Below are 16,440 nucleotides of genomic sequence, written 5' to 3' on the forward strand. Positions count from 1 at the left end.
AGGCACTCGCCCCTATGAGCTGGGAGAGAGGATGATTAGTATTTTGTGATGGGCATGACAACCTGGTTTTGTCAATTTGGACAAGAGAGAAGTGGGCCTATTTTGTCTCCCTTCGTCACCACGGCCAGGTCACCTCGTGCTGCAATTCTTCGAGATCGCGTGTGTCCAACGGGAACCACATGGCCTCTCTGTGTGCGCTCCCAGCCGTGCAGCCTTGCTCATGGTGCCAGGCCACCTCCTCGATGTCAGCCCTGCTCTTCCTTCTTGCCCAGTGGGGGAGGGAAGTCTTCAAAAGACAAACAGGTGTTTGCCAGACAGGGGAAACAAGCCTGGACACTGAAGCCCGGGGCTGTGTCAGCGGCACCTGACCTTGTGTCAGGGAGCGGGTAGCAAGAGAGCGTTCTGGAGAGGCTGTCAGAGAGTGAAATTCGGGAGGGCCGAGAGGTTTCAAGTCGGGGAGATGATGTGCTCTGGGTTTCTGACCATCTCCAGGAGCCACATGAGAGCTGCACTGGTGACAAAGGGCAAGTCTCTTCTCTTTTTCTTCCCTGTGGCCACATCCCTGGCTCAGGTCCTTTCTCCTACCTGCTCTGTTGCAATACTTCCTCCTTCCTGCCTGCCTGCTTCATGCAGCTCCTTCTCCCACCCAGGTCTCCTGATCTGGCCAAGGTGATCTTTTTGGACTCCCACATCTTCTCCTGTTACTATGTTACTGGAAACCTTTTGATTCTCGATCAGCTACAGGGTGGAATCTGCACTGTGTGGTGTGACTCCCTTTTGCTTTTCGTGATCCTCCCACGGTGCCCTTGGTCTCCTGCTGCCAACTGGAAATCTGCATTTGAATGTCTCAGAGTTATCTCAAATCCAGTCCTTCCAAAAATGCTTTGAGATCCCCTGTTTTTTCCTCCTTGCCAGCCCTACCCTCTGAACTCCATAACTGGGACCAGTGTGCCCTTCAGCTCCCATGTGCAAAAGGGAAGGGTCATTTTATAACTCTGCTTTGACTTCCTTTCCCCCTTCTGTGATCATTCACTCAGACGTGTGATTTTGTCTGCTAATTATTTCTGGGATCTACCTCCTTTTCTCTACCTCTCCTACCCTCTCAGCCCGATTTATGGTCATTTGTGGTGTGATCCATGGTGCTGGTGTGATCAGTGAGCTTCCAGGTGCATCACTCTCCCCCAAGGACTATCTCCCCTGGAATCCAGAGATTTGTGGAAGCCCCATGATTCACATCACTGCCTCGTTTCTTGTTTCCTGGCTTCTTCCTCTTTTTTTTTTTCCTCCTTAAGATTGTATTTATTTATTTGACAGAGAGAGACACAGTGAGAGAGGGAACACAACCTGGGGAAGTGGGAGAGGGAGAAGCAGGCTTCCTGCTGAGTGGGGAGCCCAATTGGGGGCTCAATCCCAGGACCCTGGCTGAAGGCAGATGCTTAATGACTGAGCCATCCAGGTGCCCCAGTTTCCTGGCTTCCCGTAGCTGTTGGAGATGGACCCAAGTGTTCCTTCAGTGTCTGCACACCTGGTTCATCTTCCTCCTCCAGTCCTGCTTCCTGATCACCTTTGCTGCACTACAGGATCCAGTCAGTCCTTCCAATGTGCTCTGTGCCCACTGGCCTTGGGGCAGCTTGGCCGCGCCCTCTGCCCAAGACACTTTCTCCTTAATCCCCCCTCACCTCATGAGCTGTCATCTCTCCTCAGATGAATGCAGTGACTCCACAATCTCTATTGAATGGCCACTCAATTGCCGGAGGCACGGTTCTCACGTAGTTCCAGACATGACCCAAACAGACCAGGGTGGAAGAGTTAGTGAGCCTTTCTTCCAGGGAGAGAAGCAGCCAGAAAACAGAGTCAAGGAATCTGGCATGTCAGGGGGTGCTGGATGCTGTAGAAGGGTTGGAAGAGGCTGTCATCTGAGCTGGGATGTCCCCCCGGAGGACAAAGGTGGAGAAAGCCTTGTAGGAGGTGAGGGAGTGAGCCCTGTGCATGTCTGTGGGAACCGTGTCCCTGGTAGAGTGAAGGGGGAGTAGGAAGGTCTCTGTGGAGAGAGCTGGGCTGACTTGTCCCAAGAATGACAAGGGCAGAGTGAGGGAGAAGGGGGATAGTAGCAGATGGGGTCTTAGGGACCTAGGGTGGGAGCCACTGGAGGTCAGGCAGGGGTGGGTGGGGGCGGATTTTGAAGTGAAGAATGAGGTGCCCTGAGTTGGATTTTAATGGATCACTTCAGCTTCTCTGTTGAGAACAGCGAAGGTGAAATCAGTCAGATCAGTTTGGAGGCTACTAGAATATTCCAAGACAAGAGATACTGTCGGCTTGTATCAGGGTGGTAGGGGTGGAAGTGCTGTTAATCGACCCGAGTCTGGGTACATGTTGAAGGAGGAGCTGATGGGATGTGCTGACAGATCGGATGTGGGTGATGCCATGAGTCAGGAAGGTGCCCAGCCTCTGGCTCTGCCGTCTCATGTCAGATGCGGCTCCCTCTAGAGGCCCCTGACACCTGCAGACACGGTCCAGCCTACTATCTCTTCTCTGTGCATGTCCTTCATGGCAGTCAGTCCTGTCTCAATGCAGAGTCTCATTTAATGTTTGTCCTTCCCCCTGCACCATGAGAATAATGGTGCTGAGAGGGACCACATATGTCTCAGTGTCCCATGCCATGTAGACTCCTAGCAAGTATTTCTCAGCCAGCAGAGTGACAAGGAACTGAATGTAGATGCTCAAGGCTCTATTTCCTGATGAGGTCTCAAAACTACCATGTTCGATTTCACTGGTTTTGAGTAGTCTGTGTGTTTTAGAAACCAGGCTAAAGGCTGTTAAGACTGAAATTCCATTGTGAAAAAATTAATCTGCTGTCACCTGCATTGAAAAGTGTCACTGTTGACGTGCAAGTGGGTCACAGGATCACGTCTTGGCACAGGCGGCATTTTCCGGAGGCCTAGGCCTTCCTTCCCAGCACGGTGTTGGCATCTACACAGCTCAGCCCGGAGAGCAGGGTTGAGATTTTGACGTGACACATTCTGAAGGTGGGGGCGGCTGCTTTCCCTCCCCAGAGAAGACAGGTCACTCTAGAATGAGGATATTCTGGTCAGGGTCAATTAGCTGCCAGACTTGCTCATCAAGAAAGTCGAATAAATCATGGCTTTTCTGGATTTTTGCCACTGCCCCCGCCCATTTTTTCCAAAAGGTAAGAAATTAAATTTGGAAAATATGTATGGAAAACACTGGCCTCAGATCTAGAATACTAATTACTTTTCCTTTAAAGTTATTTTTTTTAAAGATTTTGTTATTAGGGAATCTCTACCTAACATGGGCCTGAATTCATAGCTCCCAGATCAGAATCACCAGCTCTTCCAGCTAGCCAGCAAGGTGCCCCTTCAGGATTAACGTTTTCAATGACAAAAGTGAATACATTTCCCCCGCTCGGTAATCTAATTTGAATAAATTGGGCATATAATTTATTGCCTCTTTTTTTTTTTTTAATTGGCCGAATGGTATTCCATAGTGTGGTTGTACTTCATGTGACAACACTTCTGTTCATCATTTGGGTGGCTCTTAGGGCTGTGTTAAACATTTTTGCATGTGTGTTTGAATTTTTCAATGAGATGGATTTCAGGGGAGAAGCGTCTGCATAATGGTCCTCAAAAGAGGTTACATCAATTTCTGTTCTCACCTGTGGTAAATGAGATGCTATCACAGAATAATCTTAGTCTCTTAAATTGTGAGCTGGGAAGTAGAAAAAGATTTCTTTGTATTAAGAGAGAGAGAGAGAATGGGAAAGGGGCAAAAGGAGAGGGAGAGAGAGAATCTGCAGCACATTTCCCACTGAGCACAAAGCTTGAGTGGGGCCGGATCCCACAACCCTGAGACCATGACCTGAGCCAAAATCAAGAGTCAGATGCTCAACCTATTGAGTCACCCAGGTACCCCTTAAGTTTATATTTTTATAATCAGTAGGAAGACTGAGAATTTTTAGTTGGTCACTGTCACTGATAGTTTTTTATATGAGCCCTCTCTCCTTAGCATTTTCCCACTGGATTTTCTCTTTGTTTTTTTATGTTTTTGTTATTGATTTTTTTATTTTTGGATTTTTTTCTTGAGTTTTTGTTCGTTTATTTGACAGAGAGAGTGTGTGCGAACATAAGCAAGGGGAGCAGAGAGAGAGCCAGCACACAAGTAGGCAGGGTGACAGGCAGAGGGAGAGGGAGAAGCAAGCCCCCTCCAGAGCAGAGACCCTGAAACAAGGCTGGATCCCAGGACCCTGGGATCATGACCTGAGCCAAAGGCCGAGCTACTCAGGTGCCTTTATTTTGATTTTGATTTTGATTTGTAAGAATTTTTATATGTAGAGTGGTAGTCCTTGGCTTCTGTACTTGTAGTTTTTTGTCCCAAACTTTTGTCTTTGAGTTTAGCTTGTACCATACATTTCATGATACATTTCATTCTGTATCTTTATGGTGCCAAATTTGGCAGTCTGACTTCATGGCTTTGAGACGATGCTTTAAAGGACGCTTTTCAGCCAGTACTACATTTTATTTTAGACTTTTGTGGTTTTGGCTTCTATTGGTTAGACCATTTATCTAACCTTATTATTTTGTATGGTATGAAGTAGCCCTTTTTGTCCCTACACCATCTAGCAATGGTCTGTATCCCCCTTGGATTTGAAACATAACTTAGATACCAAATTCTTATATATGCTTTAACACAGCCATGTGTATATCCTTCCTCACTTCCAGTTGGACTTGTTTTTTTTCATTTTGATGCCTATACATTTTGACTTGTGATGAAACTTAGTTGTGAATTGATTGAGAGGTCCCATAGCTTGCTTCTCAGAGTAAGAATAGGTTTGTGCCAGGGAATAGCACCACTTACTTAGTTCATTTGAGCAGCTGGATTCCAGGAAGGAAGAGAAAAAAGAGACACTGACAAAACGCACATGTCTAAGTCTGTGAGAGCAATAGATTTTCAGGAAGCTGTATTGTGTAGACTTCAACCTACATGTCATTGGCCAAAACTGGGCATGTGGCCCTACTCCTAGCTGCAGGAATGTGTGGGAGGGGAGAATTTCTCACAGGGCAGATTGATACCTTGAATAAAATTGGGGTCCTCTTACTAAGGAAGAAGGGACAGGTGGATGTTGAAAGGGGAACTTGGAGGGTCAGGCACATCTCTCATCATTTTTTGTTTTTGTTTTTCTTTAGAATTTTCCCAGGTAGGGGTGCCTGGGTAACTTAGTTGGGTTGAGCATGTGAGTCTTGATCTCAGCTTGGGTCTCAATCTCAGGGTTGTGAGTTCAAGCCCCATGCTGCATTCCATGCTGGGCACCGAGAGTTCCTAAAAGAGAAAAAAAAGAAAACAGGGATTTCCCCAGGTATTCCTAAGAGACAGAAGGGGAGAGGAAGAAAGAGACTGGAGGTGGGTGAGCAGGGGAGAGGAGATAATTTATAAAAGAAAATGCTCAGTCTTCAGTGTTCAGCTGGATGAGCATTAAGAAATGTACACAGTTGGCTCTTGAACAACATGGGTTTGAATTGCATGAGTCCACTTGTATGTGGATTTTTGGGATAAATATAGCACAGTAATGCAAATGTATTTTCTTCATGATTTTCTGTAGCATACTTTAGTGAAAGTATAAAATGTATAATACATATGGCATACAAAATACCTTTAATCAACTGTTTCTATTACCAGTAGTGCTTCTGGTCAACAGTAGGCAAGCAGTAGTAAAATTTTGGGGGAGATGAAATTTACATGCAGATTTTTGATTACACGGGAATGGGTACCCCTAACCACTGTGTTGTTGAAGGGTCAACTGTGTATCTGTGTCCCAGCCCCAAACACAAGACATAAGTGTATCTGAAGCTCCAGAAGTTGCCTTCTTATCTCTTTGTAGTTAGTCTCCTTACCACAGCTGGTCATTTTCTGATTTCAGGATCTTTGGTAGGTTAGATTTGCCCAGTCTTGAACAACGTGTGAATGGAATCTTGTCATATTTAATTCCTTTGTCTTCTTTCACTCAGCGCGTTCTTTGAGATTTATCCATGTTGTATGCACTTCCAAAGGTAAACAAACCCTGATGCTGGTTAAAGTGGAGAGGACAGACTTTAATCAGTAATAACTGTTGGAATCAGGAAAAAAGTCCCACATGAATGAAACTCCACCTTGATTTGATAGAGGACATTTTGAAGAGAGAATGAAGAATTAAGGCCAGGGATGAGTAAAGTCAGGGGAGGAACAGATGACAAAAAGTAGAATAGGTATTTGTCTATATGAAATGACCTGTATTTGCTCACTGGGGCCCAACTTTTCAGTGTCGATTGAACAAATAGTAGATGCCTTGAGTTTGCTCAGGCAGGTACTAAGGGGGACTGGTATTGCAGGATTGGGAACTGGAGCTGTTAGAAACTATGTTAATGTTTTTTCGAGTTGGTATATGATAAGCCAGGTTTGAGAAGAGGGCCCAGAGCAGTCTGGCTAGGGTTTGGTCAAGGAAAGAGTCTTTGTCTGTGTAAATTAGTTTTCTCCTTTGTATGTAGTGTGCATATACCACGATTTGTTCATCTGTTCATCTGATGATTAGACATTTCGTTGTATCTGAGTTTTTGGTCATTGTAAATAGGCTACAATAAACATTCTTACAGAAGTCTTCAATTTCTCTTGAAATTGTTAGTGGGATTGCTTAGTCACAGGGTGGGGATATATTGAAGTGCTAGCCTAGTTTCCAAAGTGGTTGATCAGTTTACACTTCCCACCAGCAATATAGTGACACTCCAGTTACTCAGCATCCTCGTTAACATTCTGTTGTCAGCGAGGGTGAAATAGCATCTCATTATGGTTTCACATTGCATTTTCCTGGTGATGAATGATCTGAGTTAGGCACCTTTTCGTGTGTTTAGTGGGCATTACTACATCTTTTGGGGACTGTCTATTTGTCTTTTGCCCATTGTTGTTGTTAATGTTGGTTTTGATTTTGACATATTAGAGTTTATTATGTATTCTCGATAGGAATTCTTTGTCAGACAGATGCATGATAAATGTACATGGATAGGATAATTAAAATTTAAAATATTTTACAGTAGCATCTAAGACATAAAGTGGTTATGTGACTGGGTGGCTCAGTTGATGAATCATCTGACTTTTTTTTTTTTAAAGATTTTTATTTATTTATTTGACAGAGAGAGAGATCACAAGTAGGTAGAGAGGCAGACAGAGAGAGAGGAGGAAGCAGGCTCACCGCGGAGCAGAGAACCCGATGCGGGGCTCGATCCCAAGACCCTGAGATCATGACCTGAGCCGAAGGCAGCGGCTTAATCCACTGAGCCACCCAGGTGCCCCGAATCATCTGACTTTTGATCTCAGCTCAGGTCTTGAACTCAGGATTGTGAGTTCAGACCTTGATTTGGGCTCTATATTGGGCTCCATGGTGGGTATGGAGCCTGTTTAAAAAATAAAAACAACAACAAAAAAAAAACCAAACTGGCTGGAAGTAAGTCTCATGATAGACATGAAATGCCTACAGAAAGCAAAACATTGACTTTGTATCCTGCTGCATTACTGAATTGCTATATGAGTTCTAGTAGTTCGGGGGTGGAGTCTTTGGGGTTTTCCATATAAAGAATCATGTCATCTGTGAAGAGAGAGAGTTTGACTTCTTCATTGCCAATTTGGATACCTTTTATTTCTCTTTCTTGTCTGATTGCTGTTGCTAGGACTTCTAATACTATGTTGAACAAGAGTGGTGAGAGTGGGCATCCTTGTCGTGTTCCTGATCTCAACGGGAAGACTGTGAGCTTTTTCCCATTGAGGGTGATATTTGCTGTGGGTCTTTCATAGATAGATTTTATGAAGTTCGGGAATATTCCCTCTATCCCTATACTTTGAAGAATTTTAATCAGGAACGGATGCTGGATTTTGTCAAATGCTTTTTCTGCGTCAATTGAGAGGACCATGTGGTTCTTCTCTCTTCTCTTATTGATTTGTTCTATCACATTGATTGATTTGCGAATGTTGAACCATCCTTGTAACCCAGGGATGAATCCCACCTGGTCATGGTGGATAATCTTTTTAATGTGCTGCTGGATCCTGTTTGCTAGGATCTTGTTGAGAATCTTAGCATCCATATTCATCAGTGATATTGGTCTGAAATTGTCCTTTTTGGTAGGGTATTTGCCTGGTTTGGGGATCAGGGTAATGCTGGATTCATAAAAAGAGTCTGGAAGTCTTCCTTCTGCTTCAATTTTTTGAAACAGCTTCAGGAGAATTGGTGTTATTTCTTCTTTGAAAGTTTGGTAGAATTCCCCAGGGAATCCGTTAGGTCCTAGGCTCTTGTTTTTTGGGAGGTTTTTGATCACTGCTTCAATCTTGTTACTAGATATCGGTCTAATCAGGTTGTCAATTTCTTCCTGGTTCAAATTTGGGAGTTTGCAGTTTTCCAGGAATGCATCCATTTCATCTAGGTTGCTCAGCTTATTGGCATATAACTGTTGGTAATAATTTCTGATGATTGTTTCTATTTCCTTGGTGTTAGTTGTGATCTCTCCCTTTTCATTCGTAATTTTATTAATTTGGGCTTTGTCTCTTTTCTTTTGGATTAGTGTGGCCAATGGTTTATGGATCTTATTGATTCTTTCAAAAAACCAGCTTCTAGTTTCATTGACACGTTCTACTATATCTCTGGTTTCTGCCTCATTGATCTCTGCTCTAATCTTGATTATTTCCCTTCTTGCGTGTGGAGTTGGTTTGATTTGTTGTTGATTCTCCAGTTCTTTAAGGTGAAGAGACAGCTGGTGTATTCTGGATTTTTCAATTCTTTTTGAGGGAGGCTTGGATGGCTATGTATTTCCCCCTTAGAACCGCTTTGCTGTATCCCATAGGTTTTGGACCGAAGTGTCTTCATTCTCATTGGTCTCCATGAATTGTTTAAGTTCATCTTTGATCTGCTGGTTGATCCAAGCATTCTTAAGCAAGGTGGTCTTTAGCTTCCAGGTGTTTGAGTTCCTTCTGAACTTTTCCTTGTGATTGAGCTCCAGTTTCAAAGCATTGTGATCGGAGAATATGCAGGGAATAATGTCAGTCTTTTGGTATCGGTTGAGTCCTGCTTTGTGACGCAGTATGTGGTCTATTCTGGAGAAGGTTCCATGTGCACTTGAGAAGAATGAGTATTCTGTTGTTTTAGGGTGGAATGTTCCGTATATGTCTATGAGGTCCATCTGGTCCAATGTTTCATTCAATGCTCTTATTTCTTTATTGATTTTCTGCTTCGATGATCTGTCTATTACTGGGAGAGGTGTGTTAAGATCTCCTACTATTAATATATTCATATCAATATGACTCTTTATCTTGATTAATAGTTTTCTTATGGAATTGGCTGCTCCCATATTAGGGGCGTAGATATTTACAATTGTTAGATCATCTTGGTGGATAGTCCCTTTAAGAATTATGTAGTGTCCTTCTGTATCTCTGACAACAGTCTTTAGTTTAAAATCTAATTTATCTGATATGAGAATCGCTACCCTGGCCTTCTTTTGAGGCCCATTGGCATGAAAGATGCTTCTCCATCCCTTCACTTTCAATCTGAGTGTATCCTTAGGTTCAAAATGGGTCTCTTGTAGACAACATATGGATGGGTCCTATCATTTTATCCAATCTGCAACCCTGTGTCGTTTTATGGGTGCATTTAGGCCATTCACATTGAGAGTGATTATTGATAGATACGTTTTTATTGACATCGTGTTACCTTTGAAGTCTTTCTGTCTGTAGATTGTCTCTATATTTCTGTTCAATGATTTTCTTAGGATTTTTTCTCTTTTATAGAACCCCCCCTTAATATTTCCTGCAGTGTCGGCTTGGTGGTTGCATAGTCTTTTAAGCCTTGCTGGTCTTGGAAACTCTTTATCTCTCCATCCATTTTGAATGTCAGTCTTGCTGGATAAAGTATTCTTGGCTGCATATTCTTCTCATTTAGTACTCTGAATATATTTTGCCAGCCCTTCCTGGCTTGCCAGGTCTCTGTGGACTGGTCTGACATTATGCTAATGGGCTTTCCTCTGTATTTAAGGAGCTTCTTTGTCCTAGCTGCTTTCAAGAGGGTCTGCCTACAATTGTAATTCTTTATTCTAACTATCAGGTGTCGCAAGGACTTTCGAGATTCTAAAATCTTGGGCGGGGGGGGGGGGGGGGGAGGGACCATTCTGCCTCTAGTACATGAACGCTGTTTCCATATGTGAGATTGGGAAAATTTTCATAGACAACTTGTTCCACTATATCTTCTAGACTTCTTTCTTTTTCCTCCCCTTCAGGGATTCCAATAATTCTGACGTTGGAATGTTTCATGGCATCATTTATTTCCCTAATTCTGTTTTTGTGGCTTCTGAACTGTTTGTTCCAGCCTTCCTCCTGATCCTTTCTCTCTGTTTGTCCTCCAGATCGCTAATTCTATCTTCTGTCTCAATTACCCTAGCTTTTAGAGAATTTAGATTAGATTGGAATTCATTGAGAGCATTTTGAACATCATCCCTGGTGGCTTTCAGTTCTGCCCTAATCAATTCTGGTCATCCATGGCTTTCTCCAACCTAGCTATTGCCTGGATAATTGTTAGCCTGAATTCCTTTTCTGACATATTGTCTATGTTGATAGCCATTAGCTCTGTTGCAGAAGGTCCATCCTCTGTATTTTTCTTCTGTTGGGCATTCCTCCTCCTAGCCATTTTGGTAAGAGATGACTGAACAGATGCAGTTGGATGTATCGACTGTGGTGCAGTCAAGGTGCACCCTGGAACGCTTCTGCGCAATCAGGATTCCCCACCCAAAAGAGAGAAAAAAGAAAAGAAAAAAGAGAGAGAGAGAGAGAGAGAGAAACAGGAAAAAAAGGGAAGATAAAAGAGAAGGCTCAGCCCAAATGGGCCCCAAGGTAAGGTTTATGAAGCATATAAACAAAAACAGACAAACAAAAAGGCTGATAAAAGTATATGACAAGAGAAAAAAAGTATATATATAAAAGCAGAAAAAGGAAGAACCTCGTCAAAAAGAACCCCAAGTATAAGATTTATATACTATCAGGACAAACACAAATACACAGAAACACTGGTGGAAGGAAAAGATGGGAGAGTGGTTATAAATTCTCAGTGTGGGTGAGGAAGGTTATTTTGATTCTTCCTGGATGTATCTTGATGTCTTTGTTAAAGGACTCAACTTTCCTAAGATAAAGGAGGATTAAAAATTGGTTTACCTATAGGGATAGCATTGATTGGGGAAAGGGGATTACCTTGAAGTTTAACTCTATATGTGTATTAGAAAATAAAAATTAAAAAGAACTAGACTAAATTAAACTAAAATTTAAAAAAGCAAAAGAAAAACACAGGTGTATGTATCAAAAAGTTCAGGTTAGAAGGTTATTAAGGAATTTAATGTACGGGATATCTCACTGTGATGGTAAATAGGTTAAAAAAATATCTATATGTATATATAAAATGAACCAGAATAGTGGTAATGAGTTAAAAATAAAAGTTGTATTTATGAAGTAGTGGTGGTTGTTCTCTTGTCATCTTTTTTTTTCCTCCTTCCTTCCTGGTTGGTTTTCTTGGGGAGGGGCCTGACATGTGGGTTTTCAGTCAATGATGTTCCCTGAGTTAATTCCTCCTGCCCCCCTCAAGGGGGTGGGCTCTGAGGAAACCGTTTTTTCAGGCTTTTGTTCTCTGGAGGTTTTTATGTTTGTTCAGCTGTTTTCTCTTGCCTTGACAGCTTTTGTTGGCTTTTGGAGGTTTAAAGGAGAGCAAACTGCACCCCGACGTCCCTCTCAGAGAGAAGCCTCAGAATGTTCTGCAGAGCTGCTGGCAGAGTAGGTTCTGAGTCACGGTCCCTGGGGTTGCAGGAGCTCCTCCTTGTACCCAAAACCACGGCAGCGGCGGCTGTCTGGGCAGCTCCAGACCACCAGAGAGGTTCCAAGCAGCGATCACACACTGAGATTTTCCCACTGGCCTGGACTGGGAGTGCCTGGTTTTTCCGGGTCCCAGAGCTCCTGGCTAGCACCTGTGAGCACCTTTCCCAGGGGAGGGTGTGGGGCACATGCGTCTCAGGCTCTGACCCCTTGGTGGGGGTCTAAGAGCGCCAGGCTAATGCCTGCCTGCACCTCTCTCAGGGAGGGTGTGGGGCACACGCGTCTCAGGAACGCTGTCTGGCGAGGCTCCCAGCCCCTCACAGGAGCTGGACCCCACACGTTCTCGGGCGCGCTGGCAGCTCAGGGACCAAGACCTGGTTTCTCTGCTGCACCCTCTCTGGCTCAGCGACAGGGGAGGCTGTCCTGGGTCCGGGGACTTAAGCCCCTGTCCCTAACCTCCCCGATTCCCACAATTTCCACCCACGATCCTTTGCTCTTTTTTTTTTTTTTAAAGAATTTATTTATTTATTTGACAGACAGAGATCACAAGTAGGCAGAGAGAGGGAGAGAGAGGAGGAAGCAGGCTCCCCGCAGAGCAGAGAGCCCGATGTGGGGCTCAATCCCAGGACCCTGGGATCATGACCTGAGCCGAAGGCAGAGGCTTTAACCCACTGAGCCACCCAGGCGCCCTCCTTTGCTCTTTTTTTGAGTGCTTTCAACCAGACTCCAAGTTAATGCTGGTCCCCAGACGCAGGGCACTCTTGTATTGGGGTATTACTTTCCAATTGGTCGCCTCTGGTGGCTCCCTCCCCATTTTGTTTATCTTCTGATATCAGTCCGACCTTCCCACTCCGCTTTACCTGCCCACTGGCGTCTTCTGCTCCCGTAGAGATCCAGACGTGTATAATTCTGATCTCAGGCTGATTTCATGGGTGATCAGAGTTCTTTGGTAGGTAATCAGCTCACTTTAGGGTACAGGTTGAGATGGCGCCTCCTCCTACTTCTCCTCCATCTTGACTCCCCCTCTTGAGAAAAATTGTTTCTAATTTAACAGTGTGACACATGTGGTCAACAGCACCTGAAAGCTGCAGAAGAAATGAAGTTCAGTGGAATCCATTTAAGTTCACAAATGTCACCACAGACTGCCTCCAGGTCTTCAAAACTTATGTATATATGTATTTCTTTTTTTAACTTTTTAAAAAGATTTTATTTATTTACCTGACAGAGATCACAAGTAGGTGGAGAGGCAGGCAGAGAAGCGGGGGAAGCAGGCTCCTGCTGAGCAGAGAACCCGATGCGGGGCTCGGTATCAGGACCCTGGGATCATGACCTGAGCCAAAGGCAGAGCTTTAACCCACTGAGCCACCCAGATGCCCCTATTTATTTCTTGAACCAACCACCACTGAAACCTACTACATGTCAGACATGGCTCTAAGTGTTTTATTAATGTTAAATATCATTTCATCTTTACAATCATCTATGAAGTGGGATTATCATCATCCCCATTTCCAACAGCAGGAAACTGAGACATACAATGGTTTAGCAACACGGCTCATAAGAGGCAGAGCTAGGATCTGCTTGGGTCTGGACCCCATGTTTTAAATCACTATGATTAGTTTCCAAGACCCTACAAAAAGTCCAAGTCTTCACCCCAAACCTTGGTTTTCCCCACCCTACAGTCCCCACAAGGCCCGAGTTTCAAGGACATTTTCTCAATTCCTTTAACAGTTCACACTCCTTCCCTGCTCTAACTGAACACCTTCCCACATCTGCCTTGATTTCTTAGCCTTCTAGTCTCAGCTTACACATTACTCAGTAGATTACAAACTCTAATGCACCCATAGCTTTGCGCAGTGGCAGTATCGTAGCCAATGAGGTTTATCCGAGGCGCGATTATTGCTAATTGAAACAAACTAATGCACCCTGTATTTCTCAACACTCAATGCAAAACAGTAATGAATTTCATGGGCCATTTCCTTCCTGTCTTTTCCAACCAGGGGGTGAGTACCTCACACATCCTGTCAGTCCTATTTATCATGTATTCCAATTATCAAATACCCACCACCCACCCAAAAGGAAGGTCATTCCCCCTACACACACACACACACACACACACACACACACACCCCAGAATGGCCTGATCTCAGGTGCACAATGGGGATCCTGACAACCCTTAGTGGAATGTAACTATTGAAGAGAACTTCTCCCCCATTAACACTACACTGACTCCCTTCACGTCAGTCTTCTAGCTGGACTTGAGCCCCCAAAAGGCTGAAACCCCATCTGCCTGCTTCAGGCTGCATTCCCACTCCCGCTAACCCCAGGCCTGATGCACAGCACAGGTGAGATAATTAGCAGCTCCATAATGAAGCCCCACTCCAGGCTCTTCACAGGTGTGAAACAAGGGGCGCACGAGCTGACAGCGACCTTTTGGCAAACCAGTGTATTCCTGAGACACAGGCTCGCCTCCCAGCGAGGCCCCAGCCCCCCAGGGACACAAGGCCCTGACACCATGCCCCACAGATACCTCTGCAAAGAGAAGCATCTTCCCAAGGGCTGTTCACTCCCTTGTCCTCTGCGTCGACCTTGAGGAGGAAGTACAAGAGGTGAAAAGGACATCCTCAAGCCCGTGGCCATGGGCCTGGAGATTCTGAGGTGTTGCATCTACCCAGGCAAGGAAGCAGGATCTGGAGATGCCAGGCAAGAAACAAGTCTCACAGATGGCTGCAAAATGGGAGTCAGCTCCTCCCCCACTCAGCTGAGGCGTCTCAGTGACCTGCCCACTAACAAACTTCCCGCTCATTGGCGCCTGTGCCCACACGCTGATTGGACAGTTTCCCCGCTCCCTCGGCCTTTGGAAAGCATCATTGGACAGCTCTTTGGGCCCTGCCCACACAACCCTGGGCGCACACACTCTCTCCTTTTGCATTCCCACCTGGTAGGCCCTCAGTCCCACCACCGTCCTCCTTCTCTGCTGCTGCTGTTTTCTGAGTTTGGCCTCTCTGAGTTCATCACAAGCTTTAGATGGTTGTAGTCAGTACAAAACCCAGCTTTCTCCCATGGAATTGCTTTAGCACCCTTTTCAAAATGCAGTTGGGCATATTTGTGGGGACTATTTCTGGGTTCTTTGTTCTGTTCTATGTGTCTCTCCTGCAAATACCACACAGTCTTCCTTATTATAACTACTACTAAGTTCAGAAACTCTGTAGACTATGTTCCCCCATTAGTATTATTTTCAAAATTCTTTTTGAAACTGCTCTAATTCCTTTGTCTTTCTACATACATTTTAGAATATTTTTCTCATCTCTACAAAAACAAAGCTGACAGGATTTTGATAGGAATGGCATTAAATCTCTCTGTCAATATGGGGAGAATTGACATCATGACGATGCTTAGTCTTCCAAATCACGAATATGGTGTATCTCTCCATTTATTTATATCTTTGATTTCCTTTATCAGTGCTAAATAGCTTTCAGCATGCAGCTCCTGGATATGCACTATTAGATTTTTTTAAAAAAGATTTTATTTATTTATTTGACAGAGAGAGATCATAAGTAGGCAGAGAGGCAAGCAGAGAGTGAGAGGGAAGCAGGCTCCCCGCTGAGCAGAGAGCCCGATGTGGGACTCGATCCCAGAACCCTGAGATCATGACCTGAGCTGAAGGCAGCAGCTTAAACCACTGAGCCACCCAGGCGCCCTGCACTATTAGATTTATCCCAAAATAGTTTCTTTGTACCAGTAATTGGGAATATATGTTTGATTGTGGAGCCCACATATTCATTGCTACGTATAGCAATACAACTTACATTTACATGTTTATTCTGTATACTGTTTCGCTGTGAAATTCCATTATTGGTTCTCAGAAGAATTACTTTGTCATACCCTCTTGTGGCATAAGGCCTGAAATTAAGATTCCGTAGTAAGGGCTGTCCTGACACCTGGAAAATCAAAGAGGGATTCAAATGGCATAATGCATGTTCTTCTTTCCCACTTCCCTCATGGGGAAGATCTCTTAACCAAACACCCTTCTCATCACAGGGACTAGATATAATGCCTACTGGCTTTTGGGGAGCAGCGTTCAGTTCCCTAGAAGCCCACTGAATTCTTCAAGCAAGTCACTCGTACCCTCCCATGGGAACCAGGACTTGCCACACCCTCTTGTTTCAACCAAGTATTGCCTTCCAAGGCCCTGCTTGTTCTTTCTGCTCCCAAGTGCAATCTCTGTGCAGCCCTTCACAGTGTGTAGTATCCTCCTCCCCTGAAGTGTGAGTATATGTGACTATTAAACTCTTGTCAATCACATGTGTCAGGTGTCAGGGGATCCCCACAAGTCTGGAGCAGAAATCTCTCTCTCATCAGGGACCTGAGGAGAAGGTGATTAAAACAAGTGGCATCGGGGTGCCTGGGTGGCTCAGTGGGTTAAAGCCTCTGCCTTCAGCTCAGGTCATGATCCCAGGGTCATGGGATCAAGCCCCACATCAGGATCTCTGCTCTGTGGGGAGCCTGCTTCCCTTCCTCTCTCTCTGCTTGCCTCTCTGCCTACTTGTGATCTCTTGCTGTCAAATA

At 44.5% G+C, this 16,440-nt stretch overlaps 1 non-coding gene across 1 annotated transcript; it reads left to right on the top strand.

The window, feature by feature from the left end:
• The first annotated feature begins 13,716 nt into the window (after nucleotides 1-13,716).
• LOC123934293 lies at nucleotides 13,717-13,852 on the top strand. Its single transcript, XR_006816771.1, has one exon. It is a non-coding gene; the product is annotated as a U4 spliceosomal RNA (small nuclear RNA).
• Nucleotides 13,853-16,440: the final 2,588 nt, after the last annotated feature.

Source organism: Meles meles, chromosome 21, assembly GCF_922984935.1.
Source record: "Meles meles chromosome 21, mMelMel3.1 paternal haplotype, whole genome shotgun sequence".
In the NCBI taxonomy this organism is placed as follows: Eukaryota; Metazoa; Chordata; class Mammalia; order Carnivora; family Mustelidae; genus Meles; species Meles meles.